At 35.7% G+C, this 18,137-nt stretch overlaps 1 protein-coding gene across 2 annotated transcripts in view; it reads right to left on the bottom strand.

Moving 5' to 3' along the window:
• Positions 1-18,137, bottom strand: part of ATG10 (autophagy related 10) — a 115,475-nt gene that overhangs the window by 10,468 nt on the left and 86,870 nt on the right. The window lies entirely within an intron of this gene.

Raw genomic sequence — 18,137 nt, forward strand, 5'->3', positions numbered from 1 at the left:
TATCACTGCATTTTTTAATTTTAAATTTGTCTGTATTTGTCTGTTAATTCCTTCCTTTAGGTCCTCCATCTTTGGATCAGTTTCTTCTAATTTTCCTTCTGTTTTCTGGGTTACTAGCTCCTTCTTTGTAGTCATTGTCTGGATTTGTAAGTAGAGGTTAGAAAATTGTTCTTTTACCTCATTTGTATTATGTTTAGTCTCATCATGAAATAAAACAATTGTCTCTTGGACTGATTTCAACATAGAAAGAATTTCTGAGATTCATTAACATTTTCTTGTTGATATATCAAGCTGGAGCTTCGGAGACAAGTGTTCAAGATGGTTTTTTCCATTTGATGCTAAGTATGGAACACCCATTTTGTTTTTGTATGTAGTCTTTATAGTCCAATAAGGTCCCCAACACAGATAACCAGCCCAAGAGTTTTTCCCCCCTTTTTCCAGGTGCAGTCTGCAAAAGTGAAAGTTTCCAGGAACAACAAATAGTCTTATCTAAGTCCAGGCTTCAAGCCAAGTTTCCTTTAAGTATAATAAATTTTGTAGTGCCATGATTCACCACTAGATGACATTGACACTGTCTTCCAGCTTTCCAAATCCAAGTCTATTTTACAGACTTTCAAAAAAAATTTCTAAAAAAAAATCTCAAAGGTACTTTTACTCCCCAAATTTCAAAGCTATATATCTGTATTAATTCCAAATTGATCTTGTAGTTTTCTCTATTTTCCCCCAACGCAATTAATTCAGCACTTTTCTTTTCCTGAAGGAGTGGGGCAAAAACTTCCCTTCCCTCTCTCATCGGGGAGGATTCTTTGCTTTGGGCATTCATTTTTCTAGGAAAATAGTATTAAGGTCATAAAACGAGGATAAAGTCTCACCCAGTTCCATCCACGTTGCTCAAAAATTGCTAGTTAGTGCTTATCTTCGGTTGTCAGCAGCTTCTGACTGGCCACACGAATGTAGCCAGTCTTTCCCCTGCCAGTTTGGAGGGCTTCCTTGGATCCAGCGGAAGGGCCGCCACCTCTCCATGATCGACGAGGGTCCCCTCCTTCTTTGTCACCTCTCAGGGGCGACTTTGGACCCTTTTTAAGGTCCCTAGCTTGGCAAAATTGAACATAGAAGATGGAGCCCCGTCTTCCTGCGACTATCATGCCACAACGCCTAACCAGAAGTGATACTGGTTGTTTTCTCTTTCTTTTCACATTTGCTATAATTATAGTTTTCTCTAAAGATATAGGTTTTTTCATAATGTATCTAAAATATGACAATTTGTCCCTGGTCATTTGGCCTTGAGTGACAAATCTGGATTGATTTTTGTTTCTTGGCTACCCATATATTCTCAGAATCTTCTCCAACACAAAAGTTCAAATTTATCAATACTCCTTCTATTGAACTTCCACATAGTCTTGCAGGCAAAACCATTGCTTGTGCAAGTTTGCTCTTTGTAAGTATAGCCAATTGAAAGCATCTTTATATCATTTTATGTTCTCCTACCAAGCGTTAGTATCAATTTGTGCTACTCTTAATAGTCCATCCAAAAGAGCAGAAACTAACTATCACTTCAGTATCTTTATCATCATATCTATGACTGGCTGCTGTACCTGTTATTAGTTTGCTTTTCTTAAGATTAAATATAATCTTATCCCCATGTTTACACTGTGCTCAACTTCTATTACCAGAGCCTGGAATCAGAGGAGAATTATTAGCATACCACAGGTTATTGATGTTTCCTCCTACAATTTTAAACCCACATTTAATTTCTTGCAATCAGAGTATATATAGGCTGAATGAATGAGTAAATGACATGTTAAATAAGAAGAGAATATATGGCATTTTTTCACTCCTTTGCCGAGCTGGAGCAAGGACATATTGCCATGTTCTGCCTGAACTCTGGCTTTTGCCTATATATTTCAGATGAGCAACATATACTAATCTACTCCGTGAGCTACATTGGCTTCCAGTTGCCCTCCGGGTGAGATTCAAGGTGCTGGTGATGACCTATAAAGCCCTAAATGGCTTGGGTCCGGGATATTTGAGGGAACACCTACTGCTGGCATCAAGTTCCCTTCGTCCTGTGCGCTCCCACTTGGAGGGCCTTCTTAGGGTGCCACCTGTAAAAGACTGCTGGCGGATAACACCCAGGGGGAGGGCCTTCTCAGTGGGTGCGCCTGCCCTGTGGAACCAGCTGCCCGTGGAGCTTAGGACTGCCCCCGACCTTCAGTCATTCTGCCAGGACCTGAAGACCTGGCTCTTTGAGCTTTCCGGCCTAGGCTGAGAGGTTTCCCCCCCCAGGGATCAAATTTAATTATTTTAACTGTTTTTAACTCTTGTATTGTATTGATGTTTTTAAATACTTTGTAAGCCGCCCTGAGTCCTATGGGAAAAGGGCGGTATATAAATTCAATAAACTTAAACTTAAACATATATATTAAATAATTAAATATATAAAATATAGATTTTGCATGAATACATTGAGAAGTTCTGGGACTCTAATTTTCTAAGGACATTTCACAGACTGTCATGATAAACACAAACAAAGACCTTTCTATAATCAACAAAGCACATATTGTCAGGCGCAAGTGACCAGATCCACAAATGCAGAGTTCAAGGTAACTAACAGAATAATAGAGTTGGAAGGGACCTTGGAGGTCTTCTAGCCCATTCCTGCTCAGGCAGGAAACCCATTTCAGGCAAATGTTTGTCCAGTCTCTTCATAAAAACTTCCAGTTTTGGAACATTCATAACTTCTGGAAGCAAGTTTTTCCACTGATTAACTGTTCTAACTGTCAGGAAATTTCTCCTTAATTCCAAGTTGCTTTCTCCTTGATTAGTTTCCATCCATTGCTTCTTGGCCAGCCTTCAGGTGCTTTGTAGAATAGTTTGACTCCCTCGTCTTTGTGGCAACCCCTCAGATATTGGAACACTGCTATCGTGTAACACCTAGTTCTTCTTTTCATTAGACATACTCAATTCCAGCAATCATTCTTTTTATGTTTTAGCCTCCATTCCCATAATCACCTTTGTTGATTTTCTTGGCACTCTTTGTAGAGTCTCAACATCTTTTTTTACATTGTCGCGACCAAAGCTGGATGCAGTATTCCAAGTGTGGTCCTACCAAGGCATTGTAAAGTGGTATTAACACTCCCTGTGATCTTGATTCTATTCCTCTGTTAATGCAGCCTAGGACTGTGTTTGCTTTTTGGCAGCTGCAGCACACTGTTGGCTCATATTTAAGTGATTGTCCATTAGGACTCCAAGATCCTTCTCACAGTTACTATTAATTATAGCTGTGCATTTGGTTTTTCTTGCCTAATTGTAGAAACTTACTTTTTTCACCACTGAATTTCATGTTGTTAGATAGCGCCCAATGTTCAAGTCTGTCAACATCTTTCTGTATCTTAAGCCAATCTTCTGGAGTGTTGGGTATTCCTGCCAGCTTGCTGCAATCTGCAAATTTGATGAGTTGTCCATCTATCCCCTGATCCATAAACTACTTTATTGCAATCTGCTTATAATTTAGGTATCTCCCCAGACTGCTTGCCTTCCCTTGGGAACAGATAGATAAGGTTCCATGGGGCTTGGGGGGGGGATCAATCTTATATGTCTTGTGGTTGAACAATGACTCAAAGCTAATTCCCTGCTTAATCGTCTTCCCTCTGTGGGTGGGCATTTCCCAACACATATTGACTATTTATTGGAATTCTTTCACTTCTGCAAAAGAATTTTTTACTGATGGAGCATGCATCAATACCAACATTTCTTATTCCTTGGCTAAGCTTCGTCATCTGGCATTTCCCTTTATATAGAGAGCTTTAATCTGTGTTGGATGGTTCTGAGTATTGCTTAATATGTGAAATATACTTTTGTACTGGTATGTAAACCAACCTCTTCCAATCTAAATTGTTCTCCAAATTTGCTGACATTGTTTGGTAGAACTTTTACAGATTCTTCTTCTGTTACTTGTCATATCTGTAGATATTCTATCAATTCCTGTAGCATTTCAGTTTGGGAAAGACAGATATGTGATATGCTGATCTAACTCCAAAAGATTTTGTACATAGGAAATTTTTTCAAGGTTGGATGTTGACAGTGCTAATTTCCAGAATGTAGCCCTTAGTATATTAATTTGAATATTTATATTATTTATTACAATTTATTGCAGTTTACTAGTATATAGTATATAGAAATGTACTACACACACACACACACACACACACACACACACACACACACACACACACACATACATATATATATATATATATATATATATATATATATATATATATATATATATATATAATAATACTAGAATTTATTACTATTTATTAGAAGTAGCCCCTTTTTATTGTTGAGAAGAGGAACATTGGAATAAATGAAAAAAGTGAATTAATGAAATGATCAAATAGATCAAGATAAACAAAACTGTAATTAATAATTGTCTACAATTTAAACATTTTAAAAATATTTCCATTAAATTCTAAGCAAGATGAAAAATCCCTGCAGAATAAGCTTCCTGATCAAATGTTTGCATAATATTAATAGTAGCAACAATACCACCTTTCAAAGTTAATCAAAATAATCTTATGTTCTTGGTGTAAATACAAGTGTTCAGATGAACTTACTGAAATCAAGTTTCTAACAAACAGTACATGTCCTTTCTCTAATTACTATGACACAGCTAAACAGCCAGTGTATCAACTTTTTTCAATCTGGCACAATTCAGATGCATTAAAGCAGAGTTGACTGGAGACAAAGTTACTGTCTAACAACAGACTGGAAAAGAATGGTCTCTTCTTTTTTAATTGCAGGAATCAAAACATATACATTCTGATGGCCCATGCCATCAGCCTTATTCCCATGTTTAGGGAAGTATTAAGTGGAAGAAAATTGGGCTGTCCTAAATATTTGATGCTATTTCCCCCTTAAATGGCTTATCTCCTAACCAATTCTTCTGTCCCTCCATGCACCAATAACTCTTGAAATAGCTCCAGAAGCAACTCTTTATACTTTCTTTTTGCCTAAACTACCTATAAGGCTGAGAATCAAAGAAACAAACAACAGCACAGTAAATGGGAAAGAAGATTATATAACTGATGTAAAAATTCCAGAGTACAAAACTGAAAAACAACTATATGAATTTTTTATTATTATGCGAGTTCAAGGATTCTCCCCACACAAAAATGGTAAAATTTGGTTTCCATATGTCAGATTTGCGTATGTTACAGAAATGAAACATGACTCACGTTGATCCATATAAGCACAAACCCATTTAACTGGAAAAAAAATTATTTCAGTCATAATTTGATCTTTTTGTGAGTGAAATTGCTATTTCAGTGGATTGCCTTCTGATTAATATCTATCTGAAATTTGGCTGAGACAATGTGACAACTTGAAAAACAAAAATATTTTGTGGACAGGAATAAATATATCAAATATTATGTTTTCTTCTAGAATGTAACCATTTTGTTTCTACAAAGTGGATAATGACATGTAAATCAAAAAGGTTTTATTATAATGCTTGTCCACTATGTGTTTGTAAATTTATTTCTCTCAATATTTTCATTTTCCCATTTGTATTACCCCTTCTAATTTCCATGGATTTTTAAACAAAAGTTTTCACTTAATTTTCTTGTTCAAAAGCTTTTACTATGAACGTATCAGGATTTTTTTGCACTGACATGCAAAATTAGTTATAATTTCATCTTCTGCAATGCAGCAATCCATACAGAGAAAACAGACAAATAACAGCTCTGATATTAAAAAAAAACCAGAGCTTTTATTGATGCACAGTTTGGTATCTAAAAACATGTGATGGTGTAAGTTTCTTTTGGCAATGTATTAAAAAATAATATTTAATGAAGAGTCAATTTTTTTTGGTTTCATATCCCTTATGCTTATTTTGACTAAATACAAGATTTCCACTAAATCATTTCCGTCAGATATCAATGTAAATGTATATGAATCATTCTTTTTACCTCCTGAGAAAGCAATCTTCATTCCTCCCATAACCAGACCTTTTGCAAAGAGGTTATACAACTTTAAAGAGTAAGCATACAGTGAGATAATGCCTAAAATAATACGTGAAATATTATCCATGTCAAATTTCAATTAACAACAAATGTCACTTTTGGGTAATGGATACAGCAAGGTAATTAGTTTTGGATAGCTGGTATTGTATGTTTTACTTCTCTTCCCCCAAACAGCAGGTATTTTGTTATCGGTACATTTCCTATAACAGCACCATTTATTTTCCCTGTCATAACTGGAACTTCTCCAGTAGTAATGGCTTCTATTTTCTCCAGTGTTACATTAAACTGCCTTGGAGCATTCATCATAGCATTTATGGCCACTCCATTTCTCCTGCAGTGGAAAGGGACTATTGTCCAAAACATCCTGTCTCATCCAGTTTGCAAGATGTAGCTTTGATGAAAATCATTCACAGAGGTATGCCAAGCTTTTATTAAGGGCAGCAGAAAATGGTTGTACTTCAACTTGTTTTTAGTACCCCACGTATCTCATCTGTTTTTCAGGCTGAGGAGTTGGGAGGGTGTTAATTAGAATAATTGAAAAGGATCAATTATAATTTAATTGAAATTAAAATTGTCACACCTTTCATTTTTTAAATCAATAAAATGATAATCCTGATAAATTTCCAAATAATGCAACGTAGCCTCATTAATAAAGAATAGAGCAGAACAATTATTTCTTGTGATTTGGCTATCGTGTTTAATATATATCTAAATGCATTAATATTTTTAGCAAATGTGTAATACTGCTGGTTCATTTTCAGTTTTTGATCCACTAAGACATCTAGAAATTTTCCATCTATATTACTCTTAAATCAAATCTCCTCATTTTATATGCATTAATTGTTCTTGTTTTGCCCCTAAATATAAGATACTATATTTGGTCTTTTGGCTTTGTCTCAATATTCCAGATATAAAAATCCCTCTATGGCATGGGTGTCAAACTTGATCGTATCACGTGATGTATCATGACGTATCGTGATACGTCTATGGCATTGGATATATATACATATACATATACATATACATACGTACGTACGTACGTACGTACGTACGTACGTGTGTGTGTGTGTGTGTGTGTGAAGTTTTTTTTTGGCTTGCTAACAAAGAATAAAGGGAGACAGATATGATCATTTCAAACTTATTTGTTCTCATCAGTCAGCCATACCCTTCTGAGTTTCTGACTGATGTTAGCAAGCCAAAATTATTTTTACACAAATATATACCATAGAGTTGGAATCAGACTCTGGAGCAAGAAAGAACAGGTCCTGCTTTTTCTATGTAACATCTTTTAGTTGTTCATTTGGTTTGGATTTCTACATATATAATTTTGCACTCATCTGAATTCAATTTCATTCCGTTTCTTTTAGCCCACTTTTTCCAATCTATAAATATTGTTTTGAATTTCTGCCTTCCACAGTATTAACTAATCTACCCAAGTATGCATCATCTGCCTATTTGACAAGCATTTGCTTCACTACTTTATCCAAATCATTAATAAAAATAATAACAAACCAGGGTTGATCCTTGAGACATTGCACTTGATACCCCTCTCCAATTATGAGAATCCATTAATATGCATTCTTTCAGTAGGAGTTTTGAGCCATAATTAATGTATCCACTTAATTACTATGACATCTAGCCCACACTTAACTAGCTTGCTAATCAGCATGATAAGGTATTTTATCAAATGTTTTGCTAAAGTCAAAATATACAGTATATGTATACAGCATTCCCACAAACTGGTAAGGAAGTTATTCCATTAAAACCTGAAATAAAATTTGCCTGGCAGAATTATGGACAAGAACATTGTGGTAACCTTTGGTAATCACTATGAATGTCAGATAGACAGGACTGTTCATGGTTGGAATGTCTTCTCTCCACTTTTGTGAAGTTTTGCTTTTCTCCATTCTCATAAAGCAGCAACCAGACTATCCACTAAGTTCTTCACTATTCCTGAATGCAATTGAACTGGTTCTAGAGATAGATATTTGCTCTCAAGCTTTTATCTTGTTTGTTCTTCTTACTTCCTCTAGACCAGTGTTTCACAATCTCAGCAACTTTAATATGTGTGTACTTCAACTCTCAGAACTCTCCAGCCAGCATGGGAGTTGAACTCCTCACATCTTAAAAGTTGCTGAGATCGAGAAATACTGCTCTAGATTGTCTATGGAGATTCTCAATCATCAGGGTCATGGATGTCCCAAAGCTGCTTTTTCAAAAGGCAACTGGACTTTGTTTTTCCTTTGAAGACAATTCACTTCTCATCCAAGAAGCTTCTTCACTCAGAACTGAAGAAACTTCTTGGATGAGAAGCAAAATGTCTTCACAGGAAAAACAAAGTCCAGCTGCCTGTTGAAAAAGGACCTTTCGGACTACTCTAGACAGATGAAAGGCTTAAGTACTGGTATTATTCGACTTAGCCCAGGCGTCATTGAGCCCAGGCGTCATTGCCATGAGTGTTAAGTGAACCCATTGTTCGCTATGAGTCAGAATGTGGAAATAAACACTGGTTTCTGAAACAAAATCATAAATTGTAGCCACATGATCTTGGGACCCACTACCCACTACCAGGCTGTGGCCTGTTCGGAAGTGGGCTGTGCAAATGTTGGGCCAGTGCATGCATGTGGACAGCTCAACTTGCAGAAGCAGCAGGCCAGCACATATGCACGCAATTCAAAACTTGTGCAAGTTGAGCTGTGCGCACGTACACGCCATCCTGCCACTCACACAAGTCAAGCTGCCCATGCATGTGCACTGCCTTGTACCTCGTGTGGCCCAGTTCCCCTCTTCCCCCCCCCAGCCAGGCTGTCAAGCCGCAAAGGTTGGGGACTGTAAATAGCTACAAATGTGCCCCAGTTGCTGAGCACCAAAAATGTGGTCAGGTGACTGGGAGGTCAGACATCAAAACTTTGTATACATATCATAAGTCCCTTTTTCAGGTCCTTCAGAATTTTTGAACGGCTACTAAACAACAAATAATGCATTCTACACATTAGCCCATTTGAGGTATCTTGGTTGTAAAACTGTTGCACCATTTCTCTCAGTTAAAAGGTCACAACAAGGGGAATTTTAGTAATATAAAGACATTTTTAAACATCATATTGAAATAACCTGTATTTATAATATTTTGCCAATAATACATCTAAAGAAACGTTTTTGTTCTTCACTTCCTTCTCAAGATTCAGCCATCTTGTGATTTAATGTTATATACAGGATCTAATGAACTCCTCACTGGTTTTAAGTTCCTTCTTCCATAGATAAAGATATATTTTCATGAAATGGCATCTTGTATTATAGTCCACCATAGGTATATTAGGAATTTGCCTAGTATTCCCCAAAAGAGCGCTCCCTAAATCACACTTTCAGAAAACTGGTTCTGTCATTCCAGCATCTCTGTCCAGCTGAATGTTTTCATCTGCCAGGTTACTCCAGATTTCCCTAATCAACAGGAATTTCTGAAAGCAACTTTGGGGGCATCAGTTTAGCATGGCCTTTGTGTACATGAGCAACTCTGAAATGTGTTCCACAGTTATTATTTGAATTTCTAAAGGCCCGACAGCTAGCAAAAGATTCATCTGCACATTTCAACTCTAACATTTTTTGCATACAAAACGGGGAGCCTAAATGCTAAATCATAGTGTATAGGAACATATAAAATATTAAATATATGATAGAATTAAAGTGCTAGAATTTTATTTCTCTGTGATTTATTATGATTATCTTCTTTAATCATGTAAGAACATATTGAAGACTATCTGTACATCTCTCCTCCAGTATCCTTTACAAGGCAATATACTAAGGAGATTTCTTTGGTGCTTCTTGCTCTACCCATTCTTGCTGTGGGTTCAGCTAGTCTCTTGATTATATCACTTTGCTCTCTCCCAATGTGATTCCCACATATTTAGTTTAATTTAGTTTAATTCCATTTATATCCCGCCCTTCTCCAAAGACTCAGGGCGGCTTACAAGCTTAGCAGTAGCCTTCATTTTATGTATATGCCTGCTTATTAGGGCTTTCACACACACCCCAAGCGGCATTATTACAAAGTCAGCTTATTGCCCCCAACAATCTGGGTCCTCATTTTACCTACCTCGGAAGGATGGAAGGCTGAGTCAACCTTGAGCCTGGTGGGATGCGAACCTGCACTAATTGCAGGCAGCTGGTGTTACTTAAGGAGGCATTAGCCCACTGCTCCACCAAGGCTCTATGACTAATTACATGTAGGATCAGTTTACTCTTCGGTCATTCAGTTGTCTCTGCTCATTCGAGACATGCTAGCTCATCAACCATCCAGAATTCCAGAAATATACATTCAATATTTCTGAAGCAGTGTTTTAATTAGTATTACAGAGCAACAGCATTATAATATCATTTTAAAAACCAGACTTCATAGCCTTTCTGTTACCACTACTTTAGCAATGTAATCTTTCTTAATTTAATCACTGTTTATATATATATAATAATATAATAACACAAATATGTGTGTGTGTGTGTGTGTGTGTGTGTAAAAAATTTTTTTTGAATTGCTAACAAAGAATTAAAGGGAGACTGATATACGGTAGCTATTTCAAACTTATTTGTTCTCATCAGTTTGAAATAGCTATATCAGTCTCCCTTTAATTCTTTGTTAGCAATCCCCTCCAAAAAATTTACACAAATATGAGCTGTCACTGTGTGACTACAGCCTGTTGATGGCCTTGGGTTAGGCAAGGTATTTTAAATACCTTGGGTTAGCAAGGTATTCTAAATACCTAAAAGGTAAAGGTAAAGGTTCCCCCGCACATGCGTGCTAGTCGTTTCCGACTCTAGGGGCCGGTGCTCATCTCCGTTTCATAGCCGAAGAGCCAGCGCTTGTCCGAGGACATCTCCGTGGTCATGTGGCCGGCATGACTAGACGCCAAAGGCGCACGGAACGCTGTTACCTTCCCACCGTAGTGGTCCCTATTTTTCTACTTGCATTTTTACATGCTTTCGAACTGCTAGGTGGGCAGAAGCTGGGACAAGTAACAGGCGCTCACTCTGCTACGCGGCACTCGGGATTCGACCCGCCAAACTGCTAAATACCTAACAAACACTTAAAATATATATATATATCATGCTGCGTTATTGTCTTATTTTATTGATTGTTACACTTGTCAAGGTTGCCTCTTAACTCCTTCAACACATCTCACAACTTTAGAATTATTTTAATTTAACATTAAAATAATATGCAAAGGTAGTAAAACATTGATAACTGATTAATTTTATTTTGGCAAGTGCTGAAAAATATATCGTCTGTTTATTTTTCAAAAATAATGAGTGCCAATTCTAATGACAAAAATTGGTCTGCCAATTTTTCAGTTTAAACTCTAGAACTCCAGTTTTCTCTAAAAAGTAGAAGCAATTATACATTTGAGTCATAATTAATATTATGTTGCTATTTTTATGCAGCATTTTCTAAGTACTTGGCAAATTTTGCTTCTTAAGAGAAGTCCATGTAATAGCTCCTATAGAAAAAACAGCACAAATAAAGAAAAGTGTAAAAGAAGATATAATGAATTACTATACTTACATAGTTATTTCATGACCTTTTTAATGTGAACACTGATAATTTTTAAAGCTGTACTTATTATACTAAGGAAAGTATGGTTTACCTAAACAAAATATTCCTGACAGCAAAGAACTAGATTGTATGTGAAATCATCACTCACAAGTATTGTATTGGTAGTATAGGATAGAACAGGAATTTTCAAACTTTTTTAGACCATGGAATCTGCTCATTTTTTAAAAAATTCCCATATCTAAAGGAAAATCTCTAGTAACACAAAATTGGCTATATTCAAGTGAACTTCTTTTTTAATCCCACAATCTCTCACAGTACCGCATCAAGTTCTTGAGGAACCACAGGACTCTTTATAACGCAGTTTGACCAGATTCTTTATCACTCAAATTAGTTTTTACACAGAAAAATTTGTGTAAATCGGAAGTTGAGGAAATGCATCAATTACAACAGTGTGGAAGAAAGCGACACTAAGAAAAACTTAGATTCAAAATACAAATTAACTCAAAGTATCTACTGGAAAGTGTAAAAAGGAAGAATTAAGGGATGAATTTTGTCTCAGAAGTTCCTGTCTAAAAACATGTACTTTCAAGAATGAGACTGTAATAGTTTAATTTTTTACAATGCTTTTGTTGTAACAGGTCAAGCAAGAAAAAAATTCTGGAAATTCTTTGATGAGATGAGCAGCAAACAACAACAACAACAATAATAATAACAACAACAATAACAATCATAATCATAATAATGATAATCATAATAATCATACTTTTAAAGATAACCAAAATGGTTGTCTATAGTTATACTATAGAATAAACATTCCACTATAAAGTAGCTCTATGTTTATCTGTCTGTGGGTGTAAGCATGGCAGATCTTGACTTAACACAGAACATTGTCTTCTTAGCATCACTCTTCCAAGCAGTAACCTCTGCTTGAAAATAATCTTTGTTGAATTTATTTGAGTTTTCATGCACAAATCCCAATAGTTTATGTGCATCCTTTTCAAGTTTAGAATTTAGAAATTAAGATTTACTGAACTAGAACTTTCCCAGGAAAGAAACTGTAAGGATAATAGTCTTCTGGTCCTCCAGCAATTGGCATTCAGTGGCATAGTGTACTTACATATAGATACCCTGTTTTCTGTTATGTCTAATAGCTGTTTAAAAAGATAAACATTTGAGTTGAATCTAACCTTCAAGAGGACATGGCTGCCTCAGCATTTTGAAGAAGGGCACTTCATTCACATCAACATCGCTGCAAAGCATCTCTTCAAGTTCCTTTATTATTAGCTATTGATTAGTGTGTCTTTCATAAACTACCAATGCAATATTTATATAATCCACAATGAAAATACAATCTGTCAGTTTTCTTGTTCAGGAATTTATTAAAGCTCCTTCCTAAAGATTTTTGAAAATCATCTAGAACAAAAACCTAGCAAAAGAATTGATATAAAATTATAAACTGTTTTAGGTTCACCTGACAGCTCATCATGCTCTCAGTGAATCAGCCATTAAATACATTAAATGTTTCTTTTCCCTTAAATAATATTATATTCAGTGAATTATCTGTATCTTCTATTCTGATCTTCTAGAAAGATAAACAGGTTATTTAAAGCAGGCCAGGCAAGCCATAGCATGCTTTCCATGTACGTACCTAATTCACCCAATAAGCAATGTGTTGGTATAGCTTAAAATTATCATGCATCATCAGAATTTTCATGGTATGTCAAGGATTACAATAGCACACTTGAAAGTCACCTGTGGTATAAGGAATGCATCTGCCAAGGCAGAGCCAGCAATTCCCATGCTAGACAGAACTATTATGCCAAAACTGAGCAGGTGCCTCTCAATCAGAAGGCCACGAAGTCAACAGATTCATTTTCTTTGACTCAGAAAAACATGAGATAAAGACCTAGAATTTTAACTTAGAACACCAACATATACAATAGATATTTTTATGTACTGCAGATGGCACATCTCTGGGTATTTGCTTTTATTCTTGTCTGCAATAAGGCAACTAACCTAGCTTGTTATCCATCTGAGTTCCCATTATAAACAATACCTGAATATGGTTTAAGTGTCTGGAGAGTCGAGATTTATTGCCACTTTTGGCATATATAAGGTTTATGGCTCCCAGTTTGTTCTTTAATCTCCCAAATAGCAAATGAAATAAAACTTTTGGCACCAATGCTCAGTTGAAGGTTTTTTAAAGCCTTAATTGGGATGATGGCAGGCCCCATGTCAAAATGAACTTTGGAATTTTGTTGCTTTTGTCTATCATCTTATCTCTCCACAACTTTGAAACAGAAACAGTAACAGAAGTATATATGAAAATGACTCTGACTCAGATTTACATTTATACAAATGCTTCATAAATATTTGAAGTACATATTTGAAAATCTGTGCCCCCAAGAATTTTAAAAATCCACTCTTTGATTTCCAGGAGTGATTGTATAGTAGAAAGTTTCAATTAGCACAACAGAACAACACATTTTTGGATATATTGGTACCTATGGCCCCTCCAAACTTAAGTTTCAAATTTGTTCATGGAAATAAAAAATATGAATTAAACCAAGGTCAGCATATTTATATGTTTGTGTTCCTCAGTTTTGATACTACAAATGATTTTACAGAAGTTCTAGCTAGTGCACTATAGCAGGGATTTTTTACACCTAAACAAGTGTAGCAGGGGAGGGGAATGAGCTGAAGTGACACAAGCCTCAGGGAGAGGTAGCTGTAGCTACAGGACAGAAGCCCCAGGAGCACTGCAGGGCTCCAGCTGATTAGTGCTTCCCTAGCTGGAGGTGAACTGAAGAGAAAAGTGGGGGAGGAGAGGAAAGGATATAAAAGGAGGTGGTTTGGGCAGGGAAGGGATGGAGAAGAAGTTGTGGAAGGAGAGCTTAGCAGGCAGGGAGGGAAAAGAGACAGGGAAGAAGAAGAAGCTATTGCTTTAAGAAAAGGTCCCCTGGTTCATTTTCTCCAGCCAGGAGAATGCAATCAGTGCTGATGAAATGAAAAGCTGGGAGACGAGCAAGTCAGAAAGGAGGTTGGTTTATTTAGTTCTGGGCCAGCTATCAGCTTGATTGGTTACTATAATGATTTCTGTACAGTTTTTACAGCGTTTTATAATTCAGAGGCTTGGTTTATGTGTTTTGGTTATTGGAATATTTTAGTCTATATTTTACAAAGGCTAGCAATAAGTCCAAAGTGTTGGCTTCCATAGGTTTAATCCTTTTAAACAAATTTAATTAGTTTTACTCCCTTATCTTGAATCTGTCTATGGCTTTTAGCAAGTTTTCTTTGTAGGTAAACAGGTTTAATTTAAGGTTATTGCTTTTGCAATTGCAACATTGTCATACGCCTGAGGCAGCTTAAATTAAAAAAATGGAGTTTTTCTTTATTCTGGGAGGCTTTTGTGAGCCTTTTTTGCTTTGTACTTGATTCCTGTGTCTTTAGGGGTACAGTGAAGGAACTAGGGGCTGCATTCTTACTACACTATGGAAGGAGAGGAGAGGGAGAGAAGAAGGGCTGACCAGCCAGCTGGTAGTGGTGCATATTAGTAAATATGGATAAATTCATCATAGTTTGTCAGTGCAAAGGGAAAGTGATTCAGCAAAGGAACTGCCACCGAAGAAATTAAAACTGGTACTTTTTTACTTTTTTCTACAGTTTGTAACATTTTATTAGATTATAGAATAAAATACAAAAATACAAAAGCAAACAGTAGAACACAGTGGGGAGGAAAAAGGGAAAAAGGTTAGGGGGAGAAGGGAAAAAGATAAGGTATTGACTTCTGACTTCCTCTGTTGCAGTAGAAGGAAGCATTAACATTGAACCTCAACTTTTTACTTTTCCATAATATTATAAACTAGCCATTTCTATAACAACAAATGAATCTAATCAGTAAAACCCAAAATGCCCCCCATTTTTAGTCATCAAGTTTTTGACACCTTGCTAAGCACTGGTGGTACTCAAATATTGTCATGTCCTAAAAGTGGCACAATCTGTGAAAAGTTGAAAAGCCCTGCACTATAGCAACTGCTGATAACAATTGATCAGGCATTTAATGAGAAATCCTAACAACCTTCTATTAAGGTACACTATACACAAATCTTTCTATTAACAAAATCCTGCAGCACATCCAGGAAAATGTTTATTGAATGAATAGCTATCTTATACACTTTCTTTAAGATGTAAGTGTAAGATTTAAACTCTACTGTATCATGAATCCACTTTGTATTGCCTTAGCACTGTTACATCAAAGCTTCAGAAACAGTTTTGAGTTTGCTTCCTTAAAAAACAGTATTATGAACATCCTTGACATTTTAGAAATAATTTATTGATTTTTTTGCTCAACACCGCCATAAATTAAATGATGTAATGGATAGCACCGTTATACTACTAGAAAAGCTTGCCTTTCAGCTTCTTAACCACATACTAAAAAAGAGTATCAGCTGGATCAATGTTAAAAATAGTCCAGCTTGATGCTAATTTATACACATGAGCAAAATGATGTAATGCTGAAATAGCTTCCAGAATCATTAACTAGGGATATAAGGCCCCAGTAACATGCTTTTGAGGAGGCTTACCAAAAAGGATTTTTTAAATTTGCCAAAAAATGAAAACGTGAAACTTTCTACATGCTTAAGTGTATGCTCTCCCATTGGACCATTCATTCTCCTTGTCCAATATTTAATTAACCTATTAACTATATAAAATATATCACAGTGGGCTATACTGTTAAGCAATTATGAAATTGGTAGTCAACCCATCTGGTGGATACCAGATTGGGAAAGTCTGTTTTGCAGTGTATCAATCTTCACATGAATATATACGTGCCTTTCTGTATATTGAACATAACCATTATAACTGAAAACTTGCCTCTGATCTAATATTAATTACTGGGTACTGAGTTACCCTTTGAGATGTTTGCAGAAATACTCCAATATTCAGGCCACTATTCTCAGAGTGAAAAATAACTGAAAGCAGGAGATAGTTCTACTGGCAGCTATTCCTCAAGAGGTTCCTAGTTGAAAGACTTAATATTTAGACCTGGTTCTAGATTTAGAACTTTAACTACCAAAACCCACTAGGGTTTTCTGTTTACTCAAGCACTGGAGTCTAGAAAAAAGTGAACAGAATGTCCTAGAAATATTTTTTGACAGAAATTTTCTGATAGAAATTTAACACATCATTTGGATCAGTACAATCAGACTGCTTATATGTTTGCTCCTCTTTTCCCTTACACTGCTTCAATTATTAGTTCCATGCAGAATGCAAAATACTTTCAGCCAAAGTAATTGTATATATGCCAGCTGAATCCCACATATCAGTATAACTGAATCACCTTGAACCATCTTGTGCTTCAGCCTAACTGCATCTGGCATATAAAATGTGGAAAGCAATAAATGAGGGATGTGCACGGCTTTGGATCTGAAGCCAAAAAATGCTTTACAGAGGGAGCAGGGGGTATGAGCCATACCTTCTGGTATTTTTCTTAAGAAGTGGCATCTATTCCTAGACTTACACAATACTACACAATCTCAGGAAACTATTTGTTTTGCACTTGGGAACTGCTGACAGCATGTCCATGCCCACTCCAAAGCATCCTGTCAGCATTTCTTTAATTCAAATTTTATTTTTATGGGTTCCTGCACTAGAAAAAAATGCAGCCTCCTAAGGTGGTACATGAGACATTTGGGAATTAATGATAATTTCTTTCTTCTCCAAATGGTCTGTCAAAATTAGTTTAAGTCTTTCTCAGATTACATAAAAAGTTTATTAACTGTTTATTTTAAATTATTCTTATATTGACTGCATTTACTATTTGTTTGATTTCCACCATTATTTTAAAATGCTAAACTCATATAAAATCACCTTTTTTGCAGTACTAATCTAATAATCTAGTACTTCTTTGAAAAATTCTCATTCAATTTTATAGCTTGTGAATCTTTTTTTTGTTCCTTTTTGTTCTTGAAAAGATATAAACAAGGAGAAAATTCCAAAATTAGGTTTTTCTATATCTCAACCTCATTAAAGAAAAAATGACCATGCATTTAAAGGCTACTTTCCCAATATAGTGAATTATATACAAACTAATGGCATGATTATTATCCTGCAATTCGGAACAGCTCTGCCTCTTTATAGGATCTATTAAATAGGTTATTTCTGTAGTACAGTGGTAAAATGTATAAACCACAATAGAAATCAATCAAAACTTCTTATGTATTACTGCTGTTGTTGATTATTACATGAATATGTTGCCCAAGATCTCTGGACAGTTGCACATTTTGGGATGGAGGAAAGCTAAAATGTTCTGTGTTACAATATTATTTTTCAAAATCAGGTAGGAATTCCTTATGATTCATTATTTTCTAAGATAAATGATCATTGAAGTGTTGTTACTATGCTCAATAGTAAAATTAGAAAATACATATTTGTAGTTAATTGATTGGCAAAAGTATTATGCTTAAAAAACAGCAATCTAAAAACTCTTTACATTATTTTCTAGTTATTAACTTTTCTATTCAAACGAATACATGTTTCATAGTAGATCCTACTCAATGGACTAATAA

This window comes from Vipera ursinii (assembly GCF_947247035.1).
Source record: "Vipera ursinii genome assembly, chromosome: 2".
NCBI lineage: Eukaryota > Metazoa > Chordata > Lepidosauria > Squamata > Viperidae > Vipera > Vipera ursinii.